General features: G+C 47.5%; 1 protein-coding gene across 1 annotated transcript in view; it reads right to left on the reverse strand.

Moving 5' to 3' along the window:
• PTPRS (protein tyrosine phosphatase receptor type S) overlaps positions 1–1,972 on the reverse strand; it is a 442,958-nt gene extending 440,986 nt beyond the window's left edge. The window contains exon 1 of the mRNA XM_066635289.1: positions 1,894–1,972. The gene's annotated coding sequence lies outside the window, so the exon portion shown is untranslated. The remainder of the gene's footprint in view (positions 1–1,893) is intronic.
• Positions 1,973–22,612: the final 20,640 nt, after the last annotated feature.

Below are 22,612 nucleotides of genomic sequence, written 5' to 3' on the forward strand. Positions count from 1 at the left end.
AACTTTCAAGTTAAATCTCAGTTCTAGCTCAAGTTTTGGCAAGCAATGGATTTATGTCTCCTTCTTGTCCAGCTCAAATCCCACCCTTCAAGGACTCGATTCCATCATCACAGAGCGCAATACAGCCAATTCTTACCATTACACCACAGCAACTGAGGAGAGAACCACCAGCATTTTCCCTCTACCCTAAAAATACGACAGACCTGAACCAACTTGCTTTAACACATGCACATCTACCATCATGTTTATTGGATACAACTGGAGCATCCTAGAAACACCCAACTTCAGAAGAGTTACAAAATCTAGATAAGCACTGACAGGGAGGAAGAGAAGAAATGGCAGATTCATGGCATAACAGAAGGTTGCAATGCAGAGCCGCAGGATTGCACACAAAATGGATTAGACCTACCCAGGAAGAAATGCATCGCAATACAGGGGCAACAAAGTGGATGGAAACAGAAAAAGACAGCACCATGAAGCCATCCACCCAGTGGCGTAGCTGGAGGGGGGCGGAGCACTCAGGCTGGAAGCAGGAAGGGCAAGCAGCCCCTCCCTTCAGATCCATTCCCAGCGGGGGGCAGCAAAACGGAGCGGTACGGCTGCCACCCTGAGTGCTCCGCCCCCCTCCAGCTACGCCACTGCATCCACCTTCTCCCGCTCTATTGAGAACAACCCACCAAGCTGCAAACCTCCTATCTGCAAGAACCACAGGATGGCAGCTGTGGCTGAGAAGTGTGTGAACCACATATAAGCACACCTGCAAGGCAGGAGGAACTCAAAGAAGCCCTGAGCAGGGCAAGAGGGAAGCGATAAGAAGAGCAAAATGCAGGGTGTTGACTCTGCATGCCAGACTCTCCATATAGAGCTGGGAAATGGGTCCAAGGGCGACTGACAGCTCGTCATGTTTCCTCACTCAGCCAGCAGGCTCTTTGACATCTGTACGTGGCCAGAAAGGAGAGGGAGGGGCTTCTTTCAGCGGGAGGAGGGTGCAGCCAGGGCTGCAACGGGGGGGCAGCTGCCTTGCAGCCAGACGCACTGGGGGAGGGGCAGAGCAGAGCAGCCCAGCCGGCCTGGCAGGACCCTCCCTTGCTCAGCTTTCTCCATGTGGCTGCAGCGAAGAGGCCGGCAGACCAGGCGCCTGCAAGGAGCGGAGCTGGGAAGAAGAGGGAGAACAAGGAGCTCCCGTGGGGGCCTCCAGCTGCCCTGCCCCGCCCCCGGAGACACGGGCGACCTGCTCCCCACCCCCTCCAGCGCTTCAGCCAGCGAGGCTCGGGAGCTTCCAGCCTCCTCCCTCCAGCGCGCACCGCCGCCTGCTGCCTCCAGTTGCAGCCCAGCTGGGATGCACAGCTGTCTCCGCGCCACGCAGCCTCTCCGGCTCGCGCCCGGGCGTCCCTGGCAGATGCTTCCCCCAGCCCCGTTCTCGCCACGCACGCTTTCCTGGGAGCAAGCCCCGCTGACTCCAATGGGACTGACTTCCAAGTAGACACGCACGCCCCGGCCGTCAGTCTCGTCCTCCGGGCCGCCCTTCCCGCAGCTCCCGCAGACACTCGCACCTGCCCAGCTCCGGAGACCCCCACAGCCTGCCCGCCTCCAGCCCGAGCCCCGCCGGCGCCCTCCGCCTCCGACGCGTGTGCAGGTCCGCCCGGAGCCTCCCAGGAGCCCGAACCCCCCAGGAAGGCGCATCTGGGGCAGAGCGGGCTGGGGCTGGGGCTGGGGCTGGGGCTGGGGCGGCCCCGCCCCGCCCTCCGAGGCCCCCACGCGCCCCCTCAGCGCGGACAGAGGCGCCCCGCAGCCCCCCCCACCTGCTCCTCAGGCGTGCGCCCGCCCCGCCTTGCCTCGCCCTTCGGCAGCCCCGCCAGCGGCCGCTCCCGCCCCCCGCGGAGCTCGCCTTACCTGGTCCGCTACTCGCGCCGCCCGCCTCACATTCTTGCCGGACCGCCGAAGGGCACTGAGCGTGCCGCGCGCTCCGCTCCGGGCGCGGGTCCCTCCCAGCCTCAGGGACGCTCCGCGCGGGGGACACTGCGGCTCGCGCTCCCTCCCGGGCTCGCAGCCTCCCTCGCAGGTGATGTCATTCCCGAGCCTCCGCGCCTGACGTCACCGGGGGCGTGGCGGGGGAGGCAGGAGGCGGGCGACGTCACCGCCGGCGGGGCGCCCCCTCCCCGCCCTGGCACGCGGGGAGCGCGGCGGAGGTGCGAAGAGGGCCCCGGACGGGCACACCAGGACTCTCGGCCGCGGCACGCGGTCTGCCACTCGCGAAGGGGAGAGCGCCCGGGGAGAGCGGGGCGTGCAGCCCTCCCTGCCGCGCCCGCCCTCGGTCTCCGCGATGCGCACCCAGCTGGACCGCCGGCCCCGCGCAGGCAGCCTCTGCCCCGCTCTGCCGCTCGCCTCCGCTGCGGGTGCAGGCGCCGGGACACGCGCGCTCCTCGGAGGCTTCTTCAGGCGGGCAGCCAGGCCCTCTGCGCGGCTTCCAGGCCTGCTGGGCACCACCAGGCTTCCCCTCCGGGCGTGGTCCGCTCCACGCTTTAGCAGTGTTTCTAAACTGTGGGTCGGGTCCCCACTCATTTCAATTTTTTATTCTTCATAGATTAGACTTGATGCTCCCATGGCATGTGACTGCACTGGGGAGATGTTACAGACTTTGGACAGGCTACCATGTGTGTTCTTTAAACAATGACAGTAAATGGGACTTACTCCTGGGTAAGTGCAGGTAGGATTGCAGCCTGGGATTGCTAAAAATGTTCCTGCTTGATGATGTCACTTCCAGTGGGTCCTGACAGATTCTCATTCTAAAAAGTGTGTCCCAGTGCTCAATGTGTGAGAACCACTGCTTTAGTGTGTGTGTTGTATGTTCCTTGTTTATTATCTGTAGCCAGACCTTATCTAACCCAAAGGATGTGTGCCCTGCACACGTTCCCTCTGCACTCGGCTTCCTGTTGCATTCACCAGGCTGACTCTCACATCAGTGGTGCCTAACTGTGGCATTTCTTTATTTATTGTGATTCTCTGTAGGCAGCAGGTGCACCCATGTAAGGTTTGCAACCCTCTTTGCATTTCCTTGACAGCTGAGCCCACTGACTTCCATGGGCCGTACTTCCAATAAAGACCCAGAGGAGTGCAGGAACACAACCTTATTTTCATAGGTTCTACTTCTACTGAATAAGGGCCTAGTCGTATCCAGTTTTCCAGTGCAGGTGCAGCCATGTCAGTGGGGCATGCACTGCATCTTGTGACAGACATGCAGTCACAGAGGCTTCCTCAAGGTAAGGGAACATTGAGGAACCTTACCCTTACCTTGAGGCTGCATTTCGACTGCACTGGTGCTGGAAATTTGGAAAGGATTGGGCCCTAAGGCTGCAGTCCTATCCACACTTTCCTGTGAGTAACTCTTTGGACTGTAATGAAACTTACTTCTAACAGACATGCATTCGGCTGTAAAACTATTAAGCCATATTGTTAACAGAGAGTAATACTTGCTGTCCAAAACTTGAAAAGAATTTCTTCTCTGCTTTGTCTGGAGATGGAAGGGATTAAATTAGGACCTTCTCATGCAAACTAATGACTGTATCACAGAGTTATAGTTCTTCCCCAATGCTCCTTTATGCATATGTACTCTGAAGCATGTCCCATCAGGTATTCACAATCTTCAAGTGTACAAAAGGAAAATATCCCTAACATATTTAAGAGAACTGATGTGCTGTAGACATTACAGTGCTGCAGTTCAGGTAAGAAGCCTTCAGCAGGATGCTCAGCCATGAAGCGTATAGGATACGTAACAGAAGAAGAACCCCATTGGATCAGGCCAAAGGCCCATCTAGTCGAGCTTCCTGTCTCTCACAATGGCCCACAAGATGCCTCAGGGAGCACACAAGAGACCTGCATTCTGGTGCCCTCCCTTGCATCTGGCATTCTGAGATATAGCCTACTTCTAGAATTGGGAGCTTGCACATTTCCATCATAGCTTGTAACCTGTGGTGGACTTTTTTCCAGAAAATCCCAATCCCTTTTTAAAGGCATCGAGGCTTGCGCTGTATCCAGCTCGAGATAGGGTTCCACAGTGGCTCAACCGAAGGTAAGGGGAAACTCTTCCCCTTACCCTTGAGTAAGCCACTGCAGTCCCTATGGGTCTTCTCGGATTTACACCACCTCGGCAGGTGGCACATGTCAGAGGAGAGCAGAACAGCTTGCAGCCACTCTGCACTGCTTGGGAATGGGGGTTGGGACCTGGCTCCCTGCCTGCCCTCCCCCTGCCCCAGAATGCCTCTCTTCTGCCTCCTCCCTGCCCTCCCCAGAGCCTTGTATTGGCCAAGCAAGGCTCGCCCCGCAAGCTGCCATAGAGGTTGGGTGCAGCCTCCATGTGCCAGCGCACCTCCGTGCACTGGTGCAGCTTGCTCTAGAGGAGGTGCAAATAACTCATAGTTAGAATTGCAGTGCATGTGACTCAATTCCTTGGTCAGGAGGGGCTGCTCAGGCAGCAGTATCTGCTCAAGGTCTTCTGCCATGAAGACAGATGCAAAGAATTCATTTAATTTCTCTGCTATCTCCAAATCTCCTTTTATCTCCTTTCCCTCCATCACTGTCCAGAGGGCCAACTGTTGCTTTGGCAAGTTTCCTGCTTCTAACATGTTTGAAATGTTACGCACCAGCAGCCTGGTTCCATTTTGATTCAAGTGAAGCCTGTCCCTCTTATACAGGTCCAGCTTGTCCCAAAATGTTCCCCAGTGCTTAATGAATCTAAACCCCTCCTCCCAACACCACAGTCTCATCCATGCATTGAGACCCCTGAGCTCAGTCTGCCTAGGTGGCCCTGCACATCAGTGGCATAGCTAGTGAGCGGCAGGGGGGTGGTCCACCCTAGGTATCAGCCTTTGGGGCGAGTGACATCACAAATGAGCAAAATCACTAAAATTGTGGTGGTTCAGAATAATACCATCATGCTATATACCGTTAGATGCGGAATTTCCGGTAGAATCAATGAAAAAAACCGGAGTGTAATATCTTTTCTATCAAAAGTTACAGCCAGAAAAACAAAAATGCATGGAGCCCTATTGAAAGGGAAACTGTGCCATATTGTGTGTTTACTCATGAGTAGGCAAATTTGCCTTGGTCCAGCAGAACGAGCAGGCTGAGAGGAATCTAATGACATCAGAACGATCCTGATCCGATGAAAGCAGCCCTCAAAAAACATCTGAGAAGGAAGTCCCTTCCTCCAAGCTGAGAATGTATTGAGCCCTATAGAAGGCAAAACTAAACCACACAGTCATGTTTACTCATGAGTAAGCAAATATGGCTTGGCTCATTGTCAAGTCAGGCAAAGGGGAATGCAAGGCTAGCAGCATGTTCCCAATCTGATGAAAGCAGAGCTAAACAAATGCTCCAGAAGGCAATCCCCCCCCCCCAAAAGAATAAAACAGAGCAGTGGTTCTCACACATTTAGCACTGGGGCCCACTTTTTTGAATGAGAATCTGTCAGGACCCACCAGAAGTGATGGCATAGCTGTGCCAATGGGATATGTGCTGCATCCTGAAGTTGGGGGGCAATCATGGAGGCTTCCTCAATGTAAGGGAATGTTTATTTCCTTATCTAGGAGCTGCATTGCCCTTATGTAAGTGCTGGAAAGTGGGTTAGGATTGCACCCACAGATGCTTAACTCGCTCTGTCTTACTTTGGTACTTAATCCGAGGAGGCACTTAGATTTTCAGCCACTGGGGAGGCACTTAGTCCAAGGAGGCCCTGTGCAACTTCGTTCATGTGGTAGCACACTGTCTAGCTTTATACTCTTAGCTAGCTCCTCCTCCCCCCTTCTGGCTGATTGAAAAGGACTAACCTTCATAGATGAGATCTCCAACGATCAGGAGAACAATAGATGGCTAACTATAGCCCTGAAAGCTACATTCTAAAAAGTGGGTCCTGGTGTTAAATGTATGTGAACAACTGGATAAACTCAGACAGCAGACTTCCATCCATTTGCTCCTCTGCACTGGTCCTCCTCCCTGCACTCCCTGGACTGGAAAAAAGGAAGGAGATGACCAAACAGAAGTGTGGAGGAAAAGAGAGCAGTGGGCTAGAGTGTTGGAGGAGCAGAGGCTGATACCAAGTAAGGGCAGCAGAATTTCATGCACTGCCTTGGGCACCAGGAGGTCTTTGGCCAGCCCTACTTACAGGGTTGTAAAAGGCAGAGGAAGCTCCTTGGAAGGAAGGACAGTATGTAAATATGGTGAATAAATTGTTTTGTTCAATAAGATCAATTGTTCTTATGCACACGTATCCCAATCTTATTTAAGTCCCCAGGGTTGACTCCCAAAGAAGTGTGCAGAAGCTTCCAGTCCATGAAGGCTGAAATAAATCCAGTGGGTTTTGTGAGGCTGCAATCTTGTGCATGCTGACTTGTGAGTAAGCACCATTGAACTGGGTGGGATTTGCTTTAGTATACCTAGGTTCTATTGAAATACATGGCATAGAGATATATGCCGAATCAGATCCTTGACCCATCAAAGTCTTTTCTGACTGGCAGCAACTTTCCTGGGTTCCAGACACAGATCTTTCCCAGTTCTACCTGGAGATGCTGTTGAGAACTGACCTTGGGACCTTCTGCATACCATGCAGATGCACTATCATTGAGGTCTTGAAAAGCATCTGAAGTTGCTTTATATTAATTCAGGCCGTTGTTCCATTTGACCCAGTATGCTGACTGGCAAAGGTTCTTTTCCAGCCCTGTTTCCTCAAAACTTTTTGTCTGGTAATAAACAATTCAGGAAGATACAGAGCACATAGGAGCAAACAAATACACCTGTAAAAACGGGACTCACTGCAGCTTTCCAGCTATGGGTTTAGCCCAACTTATTTCTTGCCTTCACAATTCATAGGACACATTGACCAGCAATTCAAATACTGATTCAGTAGGCTGTCTTGCACTTACTTTCATGCATCAGGCTATTTTATTTTATAAAATAAAATATTTTATTTTTGAAGCATTATAATTAATTTATTCAATTAAATGTACGTTTTCCTGCATCTTTATTTTTTAAAAATCTGAATCACATTTCAGACCAGATATGTGAGAGACATAAAAAGTATTCCTGGTGTGGCAAGGACATTGAACTTCTGATGTCCCTGTTTCCAACCAATCAGTGCTGGTCACAACTCGTTTCTGCTGTAAACAGAGCTTGTTCCTACAGAGACAGTTGTACATTTGAACAAGATGTATGAATATGCTTCCACAGTGGCCCCAACACTTAAGAGCACATGATCCAACCAAAGTTAAGAGCATTTGTAAATCCTGTTGATTTTGATCCAAGAGAATTAAGCCCTTACTTAGCTGCCCCTGAGAAATCAATGGGACCCAGAGTGCTTAACTTTGCTTGGATTGCGGCCAGACTTTCTAAAAATGACAAGAGACAGGTTTAAAAACGAGAGAGACTGTGAAGCAGTTCCTAGCAAGAATGTTTCTCAAAATAGATACTACTCAGAGGGTTTGTTTATGCTTTGATATTGAAGAATTTATTTATTTTTCCATTGTCTCACCTCAGGAAGTCTTCGCATAAAATGGTTTTGCTTCAGCAAAACTGCAGGTTATTGATCTATGAGTTTATTTGTTATTGTATATAGCTGGTGTTCAGTTCTGAAAATAGTGAAGGATCAATGACACCTGGAAGATATGGAGAGAGCAAGCACTTCCAATAAGAAGTTTGATGGAGTCTTGCAGAGAGCAGTGTTTTCATCAATAGACTTCTCTGATTAATCACTTTAGAACGAACCTATCTGGCAGCTTGGGTTTAGCAAAGGTATCATAACTGAAAGTGGGTTGGGGTCCAGCAGCTATTAGGAATTGAGTTGCCTTGCAAATAAGCTTTGATTTTGCAACATCCATTCTTGAAATACTTATGTTGATTATGAATGGCATTGCTGTGGCAAATGCAGTGAAGTCCAAAAGGGCCAGAAAAAACACAATACATTTATCTTTTTGCATGTGCAAATTGCTTTTCAAACTCTTGCTTGTTGATACAGCAGTCTGGTGATTATTATCCCTGCATGACAGACTGAGTGTTTTGAAAAAGGAAGAAACAATTTGCCCAAGGCCATCTTCCAATCTGTGGCAGAGGGGGAACTTGAGCCTACATTCCCCAGGTTATCATCTGTTTATTGCTTCCAACCCAGATCCCAAAAGCATCAGGTAGAACACTTGCTTTGCACACAGATGGTCTTAGGTTCAGTCCTTAGCATCTCCAGGTAAGACTGGGAAAGACCCCTCTCTGAAACACTGGCAAGCTGCTGTAAATTAGGCTAGATCCAGGATGGCAGAAGGTAATATTCATGGTGCCTGCTGAGGGCTGGAAGTGACATTAAGCAGATACTAGCCAGATATAAGCACTTTGTTCTGACATAGAAACTGATTAGCTACAAATGACAGAAGAGAAAATGTGCAAATCTTGTGCATATTTTCAAGGTATGAGAGAGCCCAATTATCAAGTTGGAAGAGCCCAGTTATAACAGGGGCCAGGCAAATTGTTTCCAGGAGCTGCATTTGGCCCAAGGGCCTTATGTTTGACACCCCTAGGCTAGACAAACCAATGGTTTGACTCATGCTAAAGCTGTTACAAGTGTTGATCCGCTCTAGGTTCAGAAGATGTTGTGTTGTTCTTTGGTGCATTGTAGAAGCTTTTAGTTTGTGTACCATGAACAACAGCTCCACACCTCTTCTCCCTGCAGGACCAGAAGCAGGGCCAGCCTTAGGAGCTGTGGGGCCCAATTGGAAACACTTTTGCACAGCCCCCTCTACTATTTTTTTAAAATTCTGGATAGGACTCCTGTGGATGTAGAATAGGTGCCTGGGGGCAGGGGCAGATCCAAAGGAGGGGCAATGGGAGCATGGCCGCCCCCAAACTGTCACACCACTGGGATGGGGAGCAACCCAAGTAAGGCCAGGAGCCTAGGTCTACCCACCCAGCAAACCTTGGCCACAGAGGCTGGTAGAACTGGGCTCCAAGGCCAAGCAGGAGCCCAGGTCTACCAGCCCAACAAACCTCAGCCATGGAGGCCAGAGCTCAATTGCATGCCCAGGTCTACCCACCTGGTTGACCCGGGCTCTAGAGTTGGTACTGCTCATTGCTTCCCCCCAAGCATAAATACTGGATCTGCCCCTGCCTGGCAGTGCCTCGTCAGGTGGGGCACCTGGGCGTGCCCAGTCGGAGGTTAGCCAGAGGGGGAGAGAGAGTGTGCACCCAGTCTGCAGCGCTCCACATCTGGCAGCAGCCTGCTCTGGAGTGCGGCTGCAATCCTATCTACACTCACCTGGGAGTAAGTCTCATTGAACATAATGGGACTTACTTCTGTGTAGACATGCATAGGATTTGGGCTCTGAGATGGGGGAGAGGACAGTACTGGGAGCCGCAAGGGCAGGGAAGGGGGCTGTTTGCAGGGCAGCCAGGAGGGGGGGCAGAAAGCTTTGAAAAGTCAGGATGCAGCAGAAGATGGACATGGACTAGGAGAGATGAATTATTTGCAAGACAATAAAAGGAGAGAGAGAGAGAGACATGTGGCAGGCCCTTAGCCTGTTGGGAACTCTGAGCTGAGGATTCCTGCCCCGTTCCCAGGTGAGGAGGATGATGGAGGGGGTTGGTCGAATGGGTGGGGATGATGCAATGCAAATTGAATTGCCCCCAAATCTCAGATGGTTTACTAGGGAAGGGCTGCGGCACTGGTGCAGCAGACATGGTGTGTATGAGTTGAAAGCAAGAGAGATCTTCGCACAGACACCAGAGGACTGGAGTGCAGCAGGAAACGGGCTCCTGCCTGGACAACGGGCAGGAAACGGGCTCCTGCTCCCCTTGTCCAGGCAGGAGCCTGTTTCCTGCTGCACTCCAGTCCTCTGGTGTCTGTGCGAAGATCTCTCTTGCTTTCAACTCATACACACCATGTCTGCTGCACCAGTTTCCACTGCTATTGCCCTCATACCCTTTCACTCCTGCGGCTGTGGGGAAAGAAAGCATGTGCTCCAGGCAGAGCTGCATCAGGAGCTTGTAGAAGAGCATGTCAGCAGGGGCAGTGCTCCCACTGGGCAGAGAAGGTGACGTGCCCAAGTGCTCCTGCAGTGCTGCCACCTCCATCTCAGCTGCCACGCACTCCATGTCCACGGCGAGTCCAGGGCTTCATGTCAGGGCCAGTACTGGAACAGTGGCAGTGCTGCAGGGACTGAGGCAGCCGCCACTACTGCCACAGCCATGACAGCCAGCAGCACGTTAGACGGGTGAAGGGACTCGGGGAAGAGGAAGAGCCAGAGGCCAATCAGGCAGCGCCCAGGGTTAATTGCCTCCTGTGCTGACTCGCATGCCCCCCCCCCCCCGTGCAAGGTAGCGCAGGAGGAATGGCATTCCGGGCCACTGGGCTCGCTCAGCCGCACACATGCAGGGACAGACCCTTTTCACCCCATTTCCAGCTAATTGGAAGCAGCAGTGGGCAGAAGGGCAGCACAGGACCCTGCCATGCGCGGGACCCTACTGAGAAAAATCGCCTGAATCATCCAAAAGCCAGCGCTGACCAGAAGGCCTCCTTTAAAATACAAGGGAATTTCAAAAGTGACTCAGATCTGAGCCAACTCAGGAGGTGGCACAGATCCAAGTAGTACAGAGCAGCCCAGCCTGCCCACCTTAAAACGCCTCCTCCCCGCCCTCCCTATGCCCTCCCCAGACCACTGCATCAGCTGAGCTTGGCTGATGCAAACTTACCCGGTCAGGCCTGAATCTAGCACAGGGAGGCCAGCGCAACTCCTTGTGCTGGCTCCCCAACTCTAAAGTCAGCGCAAATGCACTGACATTTGTGACACCCCTGGGTCAGAACAAGTGATTTAGGATTGCAATGTAAGTGTGTTATATGGTGTGTGAAGTTATTGCCTGCCTTGTTTCTCTTTGATAAGGACTAGAAGCTTGATGTCTCTTTTTAAAAATTCAATTGGGTGAACTGTTACACCATGTTGCTAAAATGAAGGTTTGACCTGATTTTACTTGTTTTCAAATCATTGAGAGTACTATGGTGAAGCATAAATTATAACATTTGTGCTATGCATGCTCTGATGTCAGAGCAGCTGCTTTTTTTTTTGGTCAATGAGCAGTGGTGACAACTGTTCAAAGGGGGAAAATCTGGCAGTCATGGCAAATTGTTCAGGGCATCTGGCATTCTCACTCATTTGCTTGAGCTATGCACAAAGACTATTATTGTTGGAGGAAATTAAAATAGTTTCCTCTTTGGGGGGAAGCAGAGTAGCTTAAGCAGCAGACCCCCCCCCCTTTTGGGTATCACCCCAGGGAACCTCCCTCACCCTCATTAGCTGACTGCTAATCAATAAAAAAGACAAAGAGGCAATGGCTTGTTAAAGTTGCAAAAAGAAGTTATTTACTTACAGTTCCATTGAGTGTATATTTACAGCATCTGATTAGGATCAGAGGTTCAGCTAACAGAAATAGCAAGGCCCTGGAGCTGCCTTGCCCTGCATGCCATGTGCTCAAGATGGCCTAGGCATCAGAGCCCTGGTGTGCACCACCTTAACAGGTCAGTGGTCAGAGGATAAGAGGAAGTGCTCAGAGGAGAAGGGAAGGATAAAGAGTTAGAGCCACACCCCACAAGGATCACAAAGAGAACAGGTAGAAAGGTCTGAGTCACTGGGTCATAGCTTGACCCCTTCTGGACAGCATCCTGTCCCCTCTGGACAGCAGATGGAGTTGCACCAACTCCAACAATTATTCCTTCTATAAGGGGGATGGTTTAGATTAATAAATGTCTAAATAAATGGCTAATCAATTGCAATGGATTGCCACTCTGGGTCAGTGGAGGTTGCATACAATTCCCATCTTGGTAACTACAACTGCAGGGTGGGGATTTAAAGTTATGAAATGGGCTGTGAAAGGCACCAGTACTTTTTACTCTGATGGGTAGTGAATCTTCAAAGTCTTCCCCAACAATATTACCCAAGATCCTTTCAGCTGGGGATTTATCCCGGAAGCTTTGTTTAAAGGATGACCAAAGTGTAAAGTGATGGTTTCTCCCCTTTTAGTTTGGTATTGTGCCTCAAAGTGTGCTCAGATTCTCAGTTTGCTGCTAAATCTGGTCTTTGGACTATCTTGCCCAGTATTGTCTGCTCTGATTAGCAGCAGCTCTCCCAGATATCAGGTAAGGGGTAGTCTTTCCCTGTCCTTCCTGAGAACATTTTAGCTTGAGTTGAACCTGAGATTTTATTATGGGTAATGCATTCACTCTACCACTCAGCTTGGGCCAACTTGAACTGAAGATATTCTTGAAAAAAAATTTTCCCACCATGATGCAATGTTGGAAAATGCTGGAGGCTCTCTGAAAATCTCCAAGATTGTTTTCAGTAGTCACCTGGAGATTGTTGCGAATTCCTGGAGGTTCCAGGCCAATTCCTGGACCTTTTCCCTTCTCCCATCTGACACATATCAATAGTTGCCAAATTACCATAGTGCAGCTACATTATGTGCTACACCTAGCACAGCAGCAGGACTACCAGAGAGCCTGGAGAATCCCAGCAGCTGTAAAGGGACATTATTTCACAAGTAATTGCAGTCATCCTTACCACAAACCTCTTAAGTATTATCTTCCCATATTGCAGATGGGAAGCTTAGACTGAAAGAGTGATCTGCCCAAAGCTACCTAGCAAACATGTAGCTGAGGCAAGATTTGAACCAAGTGCTTCCTGGCTTGCACTATTCCTGGCACTGCACTACACTGGGTCAACCTAAGACCTTCTGGTGCCTGTGAAGGTACACCAACTGTCATCACACACCCTTTTCCTGGCAGTGTCCCAACTACTGTCTCAACCAGGTCTCCGGCTCCCTGGATTGGAAAAGGAAAGAGGAAACCAAGTGGAAGAGCAAGGTCAGTGATGCTCTAGAGCAGTGATGCTCTAGCCCAGGGGTGGGCAAACCCTGACCTGCAGGCCGTTTGTGTCCCTTGGGGACTCCCAATCCAGCCCACAGGGAGTCCCCAATTTCCAATGACCCTCTGGTCCAGGGGTGCTCACACTTTTTTGGCTCGAGAGCTACTTTGAAACCCAGCAAGGCCCGGAGATCTACCAGAGTTTTTTTTATAATGTTCACGCCATCATAACATATAACATTTATGTGTACAATGTATGGTGGTGTACCTTGAGCCCCACTGAGTATAACAGGACTTACTCCTGAGTAGACATGCCTAGGATTAGGCTGTGAGGCTGCAATCCTAGCCACACTTACCTGGGAGTAAGCCCCATTGAGTACAATGGGTCTTACTCCCGGCGTTTCCTCCCAGAGGCACCTGAAGGGGGGGTTGGCACTCCACGATCTACTCATTTTGCCTCACGATCTACCGGTAGATCGTGATCCACCTATTGAGCACCCCTGCTCTGGCCCATCAGAGATTGTTTGAGCCTATGCTGGTCTGTGACAGCCAGTCACAAGCACCAGACACAAGCTGCAGGCCACGTTAGAGCAAGACCTTTTATACATGTGTTTTCTGCTTTTCCCTGGCATTATTTTAACCACCACCACCCCCCATTGCCCCCGAACAACTCACCGCAGGCACTCGCCTATAAGTCAATCCCACAGATCAAGGGCAGGTTTTGAGCCAAAAATCATGGAATTTTCTAAGACCCTCGGATAAGTCAGGGGTTAAACTTAGGGGGGTGTCTGACTATAATTTTGACTGATTTTACCCGAGACCAGATCCTGAAAAATAACCTACCACTAATTGTTACCTAAGAACTGTAGTCTCTAATTTATTTAAAACATAGTAAAAGATCATAAGATACATTTTTATTCTTTTTAAATTCTGATGTTCACCACCTTTTTGTAAACACTATCAGAGTAAGTGCACTGTAAACAACATACCAGTAAAACAGTGGTTCCCAACCTGGTATTTGTGTACTCCCAGGGACACTCAACAGGACTTTTAGGGGTACTTGAAAAAGAATGGAATAATGGCAGAAAACAGCAGGTCGTGATCCAGAATGTTTTGCAGGGCCAGCAAGGCAGGAAGGAAGATAGTTAGTTGGCTGTGAAAGCCCCACCAATAGCTAGTTTTTGGTCATCTATGAACCAGTGATTGAAAACCAGCACAGTAAAAAAGCTGAAACATAATATGGAAAGCGATCAATCACCCAGAATTTCTCAGCACACTTCTGGTGCAAAACAGTGCAAAAACAGAGTCTTCTGTTCTTCAACCAGATGAAAAGAGAAAACACTGTTATAAATACATGAATCTGTGCTATCATATAGAGGAGATGAGGGCTTGTATTATTAATTACAAACATTTTGCTAATATGAAGGGTACAATTTATGGAAATGGGCTGCCAAGGGATATGCAAGTGAAAAAGGTTGGGAAGGTCCATGAATCAAATCCACCTTTAAGCCCAAAGCTCTACATATAACATACAACACATAACTGAGAGTGAGCAATTCAGTTCACAGCAGAGAGATGAGCTGCATATAGTTGCAATTCTTTTTGCTCAGAAGTAGACCCACTGCTTTCCATGGGTGTTGTTCTTAAATAATGGTGCACTGAATTGTAGCCTGGGACTTTGTTTCAAATGCAAAGGAGGATCCCATCCTGGTGTTGAAAAAAATAGACCTCTGCCAAATGCAAAGCCTTTGCAAAAGGGAACCAGGCTGCAGCAACATTTGCAAAATGCTCTGGAGTAGAATAAAAGGTTAAATTTGGCTGGAATTTCCCAGGAAAGTTACTATAGAAACTAATGAGGTGCCTGCCTGAGGGAGAAAGAAAACTTTTCAGAGTTGAAAGGCTCTGCCCTCTGATTGACCCGGAGATAAGTCGAAGTAATAATTTGAGCTTGATTACTTGATAAAAAATTTAAGCACTATAGGTGCTACCATATGTCTCCTGGCTTGGTCTGTATGTTTTCACTATGCAAGAGGTGTGTGGCAAACATAGTTCTCATGTAGTTCTACATGCCTGTATTATAGTGTTCATGTGTATTATAAATAAGCTCAGTAAAATTCACTGATATAAGTTCTGTCTCTAATGTACTCATTTATGTAAATTTATTCAGACTTGAAATGTGAATTAATTCCCCCCCCATCCTGATACAGTGTCAGAGAGATGATGTGGCCCTTCTGCCAAAATGTTTGCCCACCTCTGCTCTAGCCCACTCTTCTCTCTGACACTAGCCAACTATCCCCATGAGTCCCCTCTGCTCCACACTCGTCCACTCATTTCCCTTTCCTTTTCAGTTCTGCATATCCTTCCTGTGAAAGGGGTTTTTGATTTCTCCAGTTACTCCCATTTCTATCATTAAATTCAGGGTAGCTGGGTATCCCAATTAAACATATTTTTAGACCAGAATTGGAAATGAGCCTATTTCTTCTTTGACCATGATGTTTTTTAATGTATTCTTAAAAAACAGACAGCAGAGAAAGGGTTGCACACGGCCAAAATGGGTATTGTTAATAATTGATATCCCCATTTCTGTTACGTCTGATCAAAGGAGGTGATTGCATGACAAACGAGCAAATTACTGTAAAATACTATATGCCTATTAATAATATAACTTGTTCCAGATATAGCAGGAGCATAAGGGGGAGATGAGATTTGCTGCAAGATAGATCTTGTGGATGGAATTCATTTTGGAAGGAAACAGAAGCACAGTGTGTGTGTCGAGGGGGGAGAAATTCAAAGAAGTTTAAGAAGTCTTGAGAAAAGAAAAAACAAAAAGATTATCTGCTTTAATGAAAGAAGCCATTTCCCACATCTCACAATATTTGGTTCTAGATGTATAGTCCTACCCCTCCTCTGTTAATCACACCCACTTGGCCCTGCCTTGTCTCCTATTTCACTCCCCTTTAAAGAAACAGATCTAAAGGAATAAAGCATTTTCTTGAAAAAGCATAATCCTTTACGAAGCCCCCAGCCCTGAATTAACAACTCAGCAAAGTAAGTACATGCTTAGGGCATCAAGGGAAGGGGGCACCCCCACTTAATTCTTTCCTGTACCAGATTTACCATGGACCATGGTTCTAAATAAATAAATAAATCAGAACAAACTCTGGAAAAAGAAGAGAGAATCACTGAACCCAAAATATATTAATTGGAAATATATTTTAATGAAATTTCTTTTGAGCTTATTTTTTACTAAATTCTGTTTTAAAGCACCAAATGGCTCAAGAAAGTTCAAGAATTTAAATTAAAATAACATTTTACCAGCCATTACTTTTGTTGCATGTGTCTTGTTTTAATCAAACTATAAGCAGCAACATGCTGCTTACAGCACAGAAGCAGACAATCGGACTGTCTGCTAGAGAGGCAGGGATGAATTTGGATCAATCCTTTCTCTAGGGCAGGGGTCTCCAAACCCCGGCCTGGGGGCCAGTGAACCTCTATCTGGCCCGTGGCCAGCCTCTGATCCCCTGAGAGCCTCTGGACCAGTTGACCAAACACAACCAGAGTTGTGCTTGTGGGGTGGGGGAACGGGAGTCCATTTAAGTGTGCACTTTATTTCTTGGGCTCTGTTTCTGCTTGGAGAAGTCCTGGAGATTTGAGCCCATTCATTTATTCATTCATCTAAGTTTCATCTCTAAATTTTATATATAATTTTTTTTTCCTGGCCCCCGACATTGTGCCAGATATTTGATGTGGCCCTTCAGCTGAAAAGTTTAGAGACTCCTGCTCTAGGAGGAGGTTTGCAGGCCTTCATTGAAAGGTATGCACAGGTTTCCCTAATAATTCCCAGGAGTCCTGGTCCCTGCACTTCCCAGAGAATAAGTGGTGTTTCTTTCCTGAAACAGCATTTGATTCCAAACTCACAACAAAGCCTATTGCAGGAGAATGTCTCAGCAGCCTTTTAAGCTGCTGAACCAGCACCGAAGCTTCTTGGGGATTGGAAGTGTTCAAAAATAAGGGAAAAAAACAGGGCATGCATTGCAGTGAGCATCTTGGAAGCAGGGCCATGTGCCCAATCACAAGGGAAGGCACAGTGGTTGTCTTCAGGGGCATGTTTTGGGCATTGGGTAACTGGACTTTTTTGGTCTGTTTTCAGACTAATCTGGCTGCTCAGTGTCACTCAAACGCTAAGAAGGGCTCTGAAATGTTTGACCCAACTTGGGGCAGGTTCTGTGGACTACTCAGGGCAGCTGTGCTAACCCTTTTCAAGGTTAATAGACCTTAACAGACTTGAGCATCTTAGCAGTTCATTGGCCAACCTTTGTCCCTGAAATCTTTGATTAAGGACTATGTAAGTAAAACTTTCTGCTACTCCATGTCCTGTTGCTAGCAAGTAATAAATGCTATGGCAAATGAATCCATCCTTGATTCTGTCCAAGATTCCAGAAGGTTCTAATTGCTGGCTTATCCATTTCAGAACCTTTATTGAACTGGTAGGCTAGGGGGCATTTCTGGGAGGCAGCAACAGGCAGTCCTTGAGCTATAGATCGAGAGATAGGAAAATTTATAAACTCTTATTAAAATGTGAAATGGAAGAAGAACAAGTAAAAGACTGCATGATAAAATTTTGGCTCAAAAGTTTGGTTATAACATTTCAATGGATCAATGGATGGGTTTGCAGACAAGAGGTTTGAAGTTTACTTTAAATATTAATCTTAAAGAAATTTTTTATAAGATGGTGTATCGTTGGTATTTGTCTCCTATGAAATTGGCTAAAATTTATAATACAACAGGACGTTGTTGGAAATGTGAACACCAGGAGGGATCATTTTTTCATGTGGTGGTCCTGCAAATTTGCAAAAAAAAATTGGATACAAACTCATTTGCAGATTCAGAAAATTTTAAAGATTAATATACAGTGGAAGCCAGAGTTTTTCATGTTGGGTTTGATGGACGAACAATTGGAAAGAGAACATGGTGTATTATTGCTGCACATGATAACGGCAGCAAAGTTACTCTATGCACAGAAATGGAAGTGCTCCAGTACACCAACAATAGAAGATTGGCTGGCGAAGATGCTGGAGCTGGTGGAGATGGCAAAGTTGACATCTTTAATTAGAGAAAAGAAAGTAGATTCATTTTTGACTGAAGCCATTTGTGATTTTCCTGCAGAGCTTAGATGGTAATGAATTATATACCTGTGGCTTTGGAGACGGAATAGAAGAGATAGATATAAAAGAGATTTAATATTAAGTTTAATCTTTATTGTATCAAATATTATAAAGGTAGATATTATTATTATGTATGTTTGTAAGCCTGTAGTAGAGATAAGTGGAAGTCTTTTAAAATTTTGTGTTAGTTCAACATTGTAATGAAAATAATAAATAAGTTCTTAACAAAAAACAAACAAAAACAAACAAACAACAAAAGAGAGATAGGAAAATGTCCACTGGTGTTCCCTGTTCAAACCTTGGCATTTGTGATTTCTCAGTCAAGGGCTCAGTGCTGAGAAACATTTTACTTTCCTCCCTATTAGGGGCATGTTTGCTATCCCAGTGTTATGAAGGAAGGAAATAATGAGACAGATCTAGCCAAGAGTGCTATTTCATGTGACCCACAGTGGCTTCCCCTTGCCCAAGGCCTGATGGCCTACCTCTTCCATGTGGCCACCTCTTCCATCAAGGTAAACAGACCCTATTGTGTTGGATGTGGAGATGCTGCCCAAATAGAAAACAGCTTCATGCCAAGTTTTCCCCCATCTTTTGGACTGTTTTCAAATTAAAGAAGCCCCCCCCCAGCCCAAAAAACCCCACCATTTTCTCTGTTGAAGTGTATTAAAAATCCCAACAACTATGCAACAAAACAGACTGGTTGCCTTATCTTTGCTAAGTATAGAAGCAGATTTGTTACATCAGATTAGTTTTGAGAATATGATCAAAGACTTTGCAATTTAAGAAAACAGGAGAAAACTTTTTGAAGTAAAGTTATTAGTAGGCAATAAAAAAAATATTTTGCATCTTTGATTCATGTATGTTAAAACTCAATGCAACAGCCCAGTAGGATTTAGTAAGCCCTTAATGTCACTTTTTACATGCAGTGTACTACTGGTACCATAGAATTTACTATAAATAAATCTTACTGTAAGTTTTGTTTCATTTCAAAAAATAAAATTTTATTTTATTGATTGGTATTGTTTTTATTTTGAGTTACATATATATGGGTGGGGGCATCATAACCTTTTCAGTGCTTAGGGCCTCTAAAGGTCTTAATCCAGCTCTGGGGCCCCCATATGTACTTCTTTTTTTATTATGAGTGGGAGCCCCCTGGGAAAGAGGAAGACCAACCCAGCCATGGTGAGGCAGGACCTCATAGGGTTCCGAGCAGATAATTTGTTCCACCAATGTCTGGAGCTCAACCAAATCCTTCTTATTCCCTGGCTCTGACTATCCTTCCTAGGATCAGTGGCATCACTAGGATGGTGCAGCCCGCACCAGGTGACAACTGGGAGGGGGTGACACACCGCAAGCCCGCAGCTGTGCGACACCACAGGAACCTCCAGCCCTTCGTCTCAGACTGGAGGTTCCTGCATCATTGCGTACTTGCATGAGCCTCGCATATGCACGCAATGCAGGAACCTCCGGCCTGAGTTCAGAGGGGCCTGCCCTTTCAAATGAAGGAGTGGGGATTTCTGCATCATCGTATGCCTGCATGAGCCTTGCACGTGTGCGCAATGCCGCAGCATGAAGTGGAGAGTGTTGCAGCATGGAGAGCAATGTTGTGGTCGCAGTAAGGAGAGGCAGCAGCACAGCCCAGTAGCTGCAGGACACGAGTCCTTTCTTGTCCCAGAGTGGAGCCTGCCTGAGGGAGTCAAAGCAGTACCCTCCACCCACCCACCCCCAAAACAGCAGATTCAAGAGCAGAACCTGGATTGGTTTGTTTGTTGCAGCAGGGGCATACATGAGAAGCCAGAGTAGCAGCTGCCTGCCTGTTAGAGTTGATTGCATGCAATGTTTGCTTATCCTAGATGGATGCATATGGAAATGACTGTGCATGATGTTTCTTCTAATCTGCAGGAAAAAAGGGGGCATGGAAATGTGCATGTTTGTTCTACTTCTACAGGGAAAAAGGGGAGCATCTCATTGGAATGAATTGCACAATTGCATATATATTTCCTAGGATTTGCATACTGTGCTCCAATTGCAAAATTGGGGATAAGTCAAGATATTGAATTTTTGATTTCTGTTTTGTTGAGGAGGGAGCAAGGGAAGAACAAGGAGTGATGACATTCAGGCTTGTGCTGTTGGTAGGGAAGTCATGAGGCTGGGACTCAGATCTTCCAGAGCTGAGAACCGTTGTAATTTTGAAGGCTTTAGCAGAGAGTGACACAGTGTGTCTTTAAGCAGAGGCTGGATAGCCTCTGTCTCTGGGATGTTTTAGTTGTGGGCAACCTGTGTTGGCAGGGGGTTGGGCTTGGTGAGCTTGAAGGTCCCAGCTCTGATTTATGTGATTCTCCCTGTGACATCCTGTAATGACCCCTCACATCACCCTGAGTGTTGCTTATAGTCTGATTCACACAAAAAGCATTGAAAACCAGAATATGTGTGTGTGCATACGACATGTGTCCTCTATTGAAGCCAGCAGAGTAAACCTGTTGAAGCCAGCATTTTATAAGCTGAATCAAGTTCAGTTCCAGAAATGTGTAAATTTAGGCTGTGCATAAATTGTAATTTACAGGTGCAATTTTAATGATGCAGGGATGGGGGAATGATGCATCACCATGCCCACTTCTCAGGGGTGTTGCCCACCCACTGCATGGGAGGAGGTCCATTACAGGGGTGACATGCTGGCCTCCCACATCGGGTGACACAAACCCTAGTGATGCCACTGCTTAGGATCCCCCTTCTTGCTGGGATTTGGAGAGCCTTAAAGGGGCAGTCTTACGACTTGGAGCTGCATGTGTTATTGCCTCTGCACCCATTCTCATCAGATACATTGGCTAATCCAGTAGTTCTCAAACTGGGGTGTCACAACTCCCCAGCCTGGGAGCCCTGGGCTCTGCTCCCTTAAGGGGTGGGGAGGGGGGAAGGCAGAGACATGATTCCCTGGCGAATTCCATGATTCGCCTCTGATCAGGGCGCAGGGACATGCTTCCACACACCCACACCTGCAGCAGCCTCCCAGGGGCTGGAGGAGTCCAGCACCATCCTCAGCAAGGTTCTTCATGCAGTGTACACCCCTGCAGAATGCCATCACAACCACTTCTGGTTTTGCAATCAAGAAACAGGAAGTGGTCGTGATCACGTTCTGCAGGGGTCTTCACTCCATGGAGAGCCTTGCTGAGGCTGGCGCCAGGCTCCTCCGATCCCCAGGAAGCTGCTGCAGATGGGGGTGAGTGGAAGCACAACCGTGCGCTCCTCCACAGCAGCGCAATGCTGGGCATTGTGTCACTGCCTTCCTCCTGCCCATGCAAGGACTTACAGGCTCTCAAACTCTACCAGAGAGTTTGAGAACCACTGGGCTAATCCATTGGGTGTAAAGGTGCCATCCCCTTGATGGAATCTGGCTTTTAGGCTGCAGTTCCTGGCCTTGCTCAGGAGTCTCTGGGCCAAGGTGCTTCTGGGCTTGGAACTCAGTATTGGGGCCCAGGCCTCATTTCTTCACAGTCTGTGCTCCGGCCCTCTTACCTCAACAGGCACATCATGCATCTTATCAGTGGCCAGGTTGTGGGTCAGTATTAGAGTTGTCCTCCTCACACACCCCTAATGGGCAGCCTGCTTTCTTCAGCAGAAAAGGTTATTTTCCCAGTGACTCACTGTCAAACAGAACTAAATCAATAAAGTCATTGGGGATGAGGAAAAGCAGCTCCTTTCCCTACTGGTGATGATGATCCCTACTATTTTGTTGTGTTACTCAAATTTCTTCTGCCATTCCAACTGCAGCATACAGAGCAAACATCATTTCCACCATCTGCTTTCAAGGCCGTAGCAATGGCAACCTGTGTTTGTGTGCAAAAAAAAAAAAGTGATTCTTTTACCGCAGTGGCTGCTCTGGAAATCTGAAGGAAGCTGCCTCCAGATTAATTCAAGCTATTTTGCACTGCTGGGCTGGACATTCTTGACACGCAGGCTTCAAAGTGAAACTAATGACTGCAATGGAGAAAGAAAAGTGCATGGCAGACCCAGCCTTCCACTGTTTTGCAGACTTTGGTTGTCCCTGTTGGCCACAATTGTTACCTGGCTCTGTTATTGCTTTGTTGCAATTTATTTTTTCCAATCAGAAACAGACTTGGGTTATAATCTGTTTTTCAGTTCCATTGCCACAAGTTGAGGTACACACTAATGCACATGGCTGGAACCATCTAATGCAGGGGTGTCAAACTCATTTCATACGGAGGGCCACATAGCATTCATGATGCCTGCTGCAGGCCGGAAGTCATGTCATTAGACAAGAAGTGAGATCATTAAACAGGTGATAACCAAAAATAAATATTTTTTGCTCACTTCGGAACTAATTAGCTGCAAATAACAAAAGAGAAAATATATGAATCTTGATCGTATTTGGGAGATCATATTTGGGATCATATTTGGGATCGTATGGGAGAGCCCAATTTTCATGTGGGCTGCCCTTTCAACAGTAACTTCTCAGCGCTACTCAGCAGCTGAAAGCCTGAGGGCTGTATAAAAAACTTCTGTGGGCTGTATCCGGCCCCCAGGCCTTATGTTTGACACCCCTGAT

This window comes from Tiliqua scincoides, chromosome 8 (assembly GCF_035046505.1).
Source record: "Tiliqua scincoides isolate rTilSci1 chromosome 8, rTilSci1.hap2, whole genome shotgun sequence".
Taxonomy (NCBI): domain Eukaryota; kingdom Metazoa; phylum Chordata; class Lepidosauria; order Squamata; family Scincidae; genus Tiliqua; species Tiliqua scincoides.